The sequence below is a fragment of the Chelonia mydas genome, chromosome 5 (genome assembly GCF_015237465.2).
Source record: "Chelonia mydas isolate rCheMyd1 chromosome 5, rCheMyd1.pri.v2, whole genome shotgun sequence".
Taxonomy (NCBI): Eukaryota; Metazoa; Chordata; order Testudines; family Cheloniidae; genus Chelonia; species Chelonia mydas.
The window spans coordinates 35,095,772-35,102,400 of NC_051245.2; positions in this window are offsets into that span (position 1 = coordinate 35,095,772).

A 6,629-nucleotide genomic window follows, 5' to 3' on the forward strand; every position below is an offset into this window, starting at 1 on the left:
AATACCAAGAGTCTAGGAACTGGATGTGTTAAAAATAGAAATCCAATCACATTAAATGCATTTGCTTATATACATTCAATTTGCAACACACCTAGGTTTGTACTTCTGTGCTTATACAGTGAACAAAACAAGCCAGTGTTGTTTACATTGAATATATTTCTGCATACATGTGCAATGTATGAAGTCATATGCTGAATATAGGAAACATATGTTATTTATTACAGTGACTCACACACTGAGTGATGTAGTCTAAAGGGTATATTCTCTCTTGGCCAATGAAGGTACTCTCAATAATGCTAATAATCCCCTAAATCCCAGAGGGCCTTGTCTATCTGCAAGTATCTGCAGCCTCTGAGCTGTGTAATCTGTGCAAGGTGACAGATTCTAGCTGTGCATGAGAGAAAAGTCAGTTCGCTTCCCTTTACGCCACTTACCCTCCAGCTCAATGGCAGGCACTTACTGACCTACCTAGGGGTAGAGCTCCCCACCAGGTGTACACCACTACCCGCAGTTCTCAGGCTAGTCCACCCCAGCCAAGATTACTACAGCTGCCGGATTGCTAAAGCAACTTCCTTGCACAGGCTCCAGAAGCCTGACGGTCTCTCAGGCCAGTTTGAAGTTGGCTGATCTGCCAGGCTAAGAAACCTAATCTGTATGTGGCAGAAGGGTCACTACCTGTAACCACCTTTGGAGGGGGTGTCCCTCTCTCTTCCTCATGACTGCTGTGGATGATTTTGGATAACAGGGAATGGCGGATTAATATAGTCCTCCAAGACAGGCTTTCCTCGGCGCACAGCACTCTAAGTATATGGGCATGTTAGGATACCAGGGAACACAAAACTCCAGCAATTTGCCCATAAGTTTCTTTGTCATATCTGGATGTGGGCTGGGCAATCTGGGGAGGGATCAGCTGTGGAATATCTAAGGGCTTGTCTACATGGGGAAATAGTTATTCCTCAATATCTGCTCTGCATTACCTTCTCTTAATGTGGAATAAAAGTGTCCACACGGGGAGTCAGCGTGGAATAGCTATAATGCTTTAAATTCACACACTTGCTTATTTTGCAAGAGCTTCCCCATATAGGCATGCCCTAACATAGTATCTAATGACTGTTAGAGAGGGGGATATTTTCCCCTTCTGAACAACAACCTCCTCAGCTTCAGAGTGCTAGAAAACCACAGGTCATCGGCAAGACGGTGTGCAGTCTCACCTGTCCAGACCAGGCATGTGATAGACTGGAACCCAGTAACTCTTTATATGCTGGAGCTCCTTCACATCTTTCACATTATACATGAACTATGAGCCACATACAGGTTATTCTCTGCAGGGGAAGGTCTTAAATAAATATGGACAAACGAATACTTTTAAAAACGAGCCTGTTCCTATGCATACAGGCAGCTGAGAACTGAAGCACACAGCAGTCTTAGTGCCCGTGGCAGAAGTCCAACCTCCCCCATGGCTATGGAGGGTATTTCCAGGCCTTAAAGGCTGCCCCGTATGGTTGGAAAAGGTAGTTTGTGAAAAACTAAGGATTTTTTTTTAAAAGGTCATCATGACAAACATTCAAACTTTTGGTCCTGCAGCCTTAAAAATTCCGCCAGTCCTGCAAGAAGAGTGGGTGGGTGGGTGGATTTTTAAACAGGAACACAGCAATATCCAGTAGAATTCCCTTTTGCAGGGCAGGGAATCCCCTGAGAAACATTAGAGCGAAGGTAAGAATGTTACAGTTCCAGGACAGCAGTGATTGTTTTACATTTTCAAAGATACATTCACAATGTAAAGGACTAGAGGCTTACTTTTTCAAAGTTGAAATTAACGCTGACACTTCCACCAAACCAGGGCCCTTTTTGGCCTCTCAGTTCACCCTGCTTCTGAAGTCAGCATAAACATTGCCCAGGAGTCTCTGCTTCACACACACACACACACACACACACACTACCAATTATTCTGTCATAAAAACAACCCTAAATGATGAGAGAGTTAGTTAAATATTTCCCTTTCCCTTCCCCTCTAACATCTAGAGACAGTTCAAAGGCCACTGGAGTCAGGGCCGTCCAGGGGATTCAGGGGACCTGGGGTCTTCGGCGGCAGGGGTCCTTCCGCTCTGGGTCTTTGGGGCACTTCGCCGAAGACATGGAGCGGAAGGACCTCCGCCGCTGAATTGCTGCCGAAGACCTGGAGCAGAAGGAGCGGCAGCGGGTCCTTCACTCCGGGTATATTCGGCCGCACTGAAGGACCCCCCACCGCCGAAGTGCAGCCGAAAACTGTCATGGGAGCCCCTGAAAACTCTTGTGGGGGCCCCTGCGGGGCCTGGGGCAAATTGCCCCACTTGCCTCCCCCTCTGGGAGGCCCTGACTGGAGTCAGCAATATGCTGCCATGAACTTCCCTTTACTTGGTTACGTAACTGCAGTAGGCCTGCTGGTATAAATGGTCCGGCCTGAAAAACAACTTTCACTGTGTGTTTTTGGGCCAGGGTAGGGTTGAGTGAGTGAGTGGCTGGATCTTTTGTTTTTTCCAAAGGAATTAAAAGAACCATTACGGCATGAGATAGAATGTTGATTACAAACCCACAATTTTCTGTAATTGGGCCTCATTAATAAATTCTTCAGTGTTCCAAAAGGCAGGAGAGGTAAAACAAGTGCCATGGGGATCAGAGCAACAGGAATCTGTAAGGATTCTAGACCACAGAGTTAATTACACTTAATCATCTCAGGGAAGCTCTGTATTCAAAGAAAAAAACTATGATTCACAAAATACCTCCACCGGCAGGGAACCAGATTCTCTCCATTTATAGTCATATCTTCACCTATTTTGTCCTCTTTGTTACTTGTATTTTGAGCAGGAAGCGACCCTCTCTACTGAAACCTTAAGTGCCCTGTGCTCTCCTTGACCACTGCACAAAACTTGCCACAGGGGATGTGCACATCTCTGTAGGTTTGTGAGAAGATCCCTGATGTGAAGTGCCCCTGATTGGAAAAAGACTTGGTGCATTCCATCACAAATATTTCTCAATGTGGGACCCAGACTGAGACACATTTGGAACAGTTTCAGGTTCACAGAATACATATTCATTATTTATTGTTGTTTGAGGTGACCTAGATAGCACCATACTTTTACAAACAGTGCAAGATTCCTTCCCTGCTCTGAACGTCTTATAATCAAAGGTAGACAAGTCAAAGAAAGACAAGACAAATCAAATCAGCCGTTCAGCTAAGGGGAGGCATAGGTATTATAGATAAGAACATGGAAAAGGTTGACAAAAGAGTTGGGTTTTAAGGATTCATAGATTCCAAGACAAGGAGGAACCAATAATCATCTAGTCTGACCTCCTGTAACACAGGCCATAGAACTTCAACAAAATAATTCCTAGAGCATAGCTTGTAGAAAAACTTTCAATCTTCATTTAAAAATGGTCAGTGATGGAGAATCCACCACAACCCTTGGTAAATTGTTAATTGTAAATTGTAAACGGTTAATTATTTTCATTGTTAAAAATTTACATCTTATTACCAGTCTGAATTTGTCTATCTTCAACTTTCAGCCATTGGATCATGTTATATCTTCCTATGCTAGATTGAAGAGCCCATTATTAAATATTATTAAATATTAAATGTCAGTCTTTTTCAGAGTCACTGCTTCCCAGGATAGAATCCCCCATCCTGTAAGGATGACCTATGTTCTTTGTTCCTAGATTTGAAGAAAGAGAAAATACTTAATAGGCAAGAAGAAAGGATTTTTAGCAAGGAAGTCAGAAAGAGTGAAGGCCAAAAGTGGGATAAAAAGAGAGGAAGGGAACAGAAAGCTCTGGAGAGAAAACAGAGTGGAAATGTAGGTTGGGGAAAGATTATGGAGGACTTTGAAGATGTTTGAATTTGAGTGAGATAAAATTTATCAAACTTGTTTTCTCTCAAAAATGCAGATTGGTGTCAGTGGAGACATTTTGCAAATTCTGATAGTTTCAATGAACCGTTTTCGTTGGGGGCGGTGTGGGATGGAGGAATTTTTTTTTTTTGGTACTAGATTCACAAAGCAATTTAAGTGCCATTGATAAAACCAAGAGGAGTACGCAGAGCCCTTATATTCTATAGCTCAGTGGTTAGGGCACTCACCAGGGACATGGGAGAACAAGGCTAGAATCCCCACTCTGGAGTAAGGACTCAAACCTAGGTTTCCCCCTACCCACGACAGGCGAGTGCCCTAACCACCAGGCTGCTGCCTGTTCTGAAGTGCATGTGTGTGGGTGAGGGGGAGGTGTCTCTCAATCGCTCCTGAGGAAATTGTTCCAATGGAGCAGGGACGGGAACCCAGGTGAGTGCCCTGACCACCCGGGCTATCAAGCTAGTCTCACTCTCTCTCTCTCTCTCCCAATGAGTGTTTAAGTAATTTATGCAAAGTGGAGCAGCTTCAACAGCAGAAATTGAGAGAGCCTTGCTCCAGAATAGCCAATAGCCTGGTGGTTAGGGCACTTGCCTCGGAAGGGGAGAGGTCTGTGTTCCAAAGCACAGATTCCCCAAGTAAGTACCCTAACCACTGGACTATAGGGTACAAGTGGGGCACCTCTTCCTCCTCCTTTTGTGAATGGCTCCTGTGATGGTGTTTGACTCACCACTGTGGCGCCTCCTGCTGGCTGTCTGGGGAATTAGCTTAGTTCACCAGTGCACCTACCTCTGGTGACATCTCGCCACCGTCACTTCTGCTCCAGGACCCATGTTGCGGTGTCCTCTTCCGGACACAGCCCTCCGGCTGTGCCCCACTCAGTTCTCCCCACTTCCGGGGAACCAGCCATCCACTATCCAGCCACTTCCTCCTCAGTGGCGAGTGGCAGCAAACTGGGGAGCGGGGGACATAGGCCCACCCACTACTCCAGGTCCCGGCCCAGGGACCCTATAGCTGGCAGCCACGTGCTGCGTCCCCTCCAACCCCACAGTCTATTTCCCTGGGCCACTTCCCCGCAGCCCTAGAACCTTCTCCGCCCTTGCCTCAGGGCCTCAGTCTGTCACTCCCCTCCCCTGATCCTGCCCAGCACTGCTCTATCCTAGGTTCTTTCTTTCTTTCTTTCTTTCTTTCTTTCTTTCTTTCTTTCTTTCTTTCTTTCTTTCTTTCTTTCAAGGCAGCCAGTCCTCCCTCCTTGAGCTCCACAGAGTGACTGAAGCTGCTCTGCCTAGCAGCCATTCTTATATGGCACAGCCCGGTCCTGATTGGCAGCCCCTATAAGGGCTCTCCTGGTGGGCTGCCTCCTGTGCAGACTCCAAAGGGTTGCTTTAACCCCTTATGGACCAGTGTGGGACAGACGCCCCATCACAGCACCCAAGTCCCCCTGTAAATCTAACCACTTGCTTTAATTTTTTTTAAAGTTAAAAAGATGTCCTAAATTGGAATTAAACATTTCTTTCAACCCAAAAGAAACAATTTTCCAACTTTCTGGTTCACTGAAAATTCCCCCAAAATTTGGTTTTGGGTTGACCCAAAATGATTTCCCCTTCCCCACCTCCAGAATTCCTAGTGTACCAAAAAAAAATCAGTTATTCTCACTGCTCTAGATTCAAGGAGGGAGGTGACATGGTCAGAGCAATAGGTCATGCTTGTTATGCACGTCATAACAGGAGTAAGCAGAAGATGAAGTTGGAATTGTGTAATACCCACCTAATGGTTATCACAGTGTCACGCACTGTGTGTGTGTGTGTGTATGAGAGAGACACATAAAGAGACACACAACGCCAGTTGTGCCTTGCCCACAGAGGATAAAGAACTGCTAACCAAATAGCTCAAGTGGTAGAAGTCTGTGTTTTTAAGATGAAGGGCTAAGGGTCTCCTCCAAGCTCTGCTGATGTGTGTGTGTGAATCCTCTAGTAACTGTATTTGAGATGTTTCAGAGTGGTAGCTGTGTTAGTATGTATCAGCAAAAAGAACGAGGCGTACTTGTGGCACCTTAGAGACTAACAAATTTATTTGAGCATAAGCTTTCATGGGCTAAAACCCACTTCATCGGATGCATGCAGTGGAAAATACAGTAGGAAGATGTATATATATATACACAGAGAACATGAAAAAATGGGTGTTGCCATACACACTATAATGAGAGTGATCAATTAAGGTGAGCTATTATCAGCAGGAGAAAAAAACCTTTTGTAGTGATAATCAGGATGGCCCATTTCCAACAGTTGACAAGAAGGTGTGAGTAACAGTGGGAGGGGGGGGGGAAATAAGCATGGGGAAATAGTTTTGCTTTGTGTAATGACCCATCCACTCCCAGTCTTTATTCAAGCCTAATTTAATGGTGTCCAGTTAGCAAATTAATTCCAATTCAGCAGTCTCTCATTGGAGTCTGTTTTTGAAGTTTTTTTATTGTAAAACAGATAACCAAAAGTGAAAGCTCAGGTCCAATGATCAAGCCCCATCTGTTCCCCTCTCTCTCTAGTCAGTGACTTGCTCCCTCATATTTGGAAATCCTCGAGCCTCAGCATCTATTTATTTTATTTTATTTTTATAAGTGACCCTTGAATGTAATGGAATACTAAACATTTCAATTTTCACACACTTGCCACTCTTCATGGGAGCTTATCTGCCTTCAGTATGTTTACAAAACATGGCTGCATCATCTCATTTATTAATGTGATGATTCTTGGC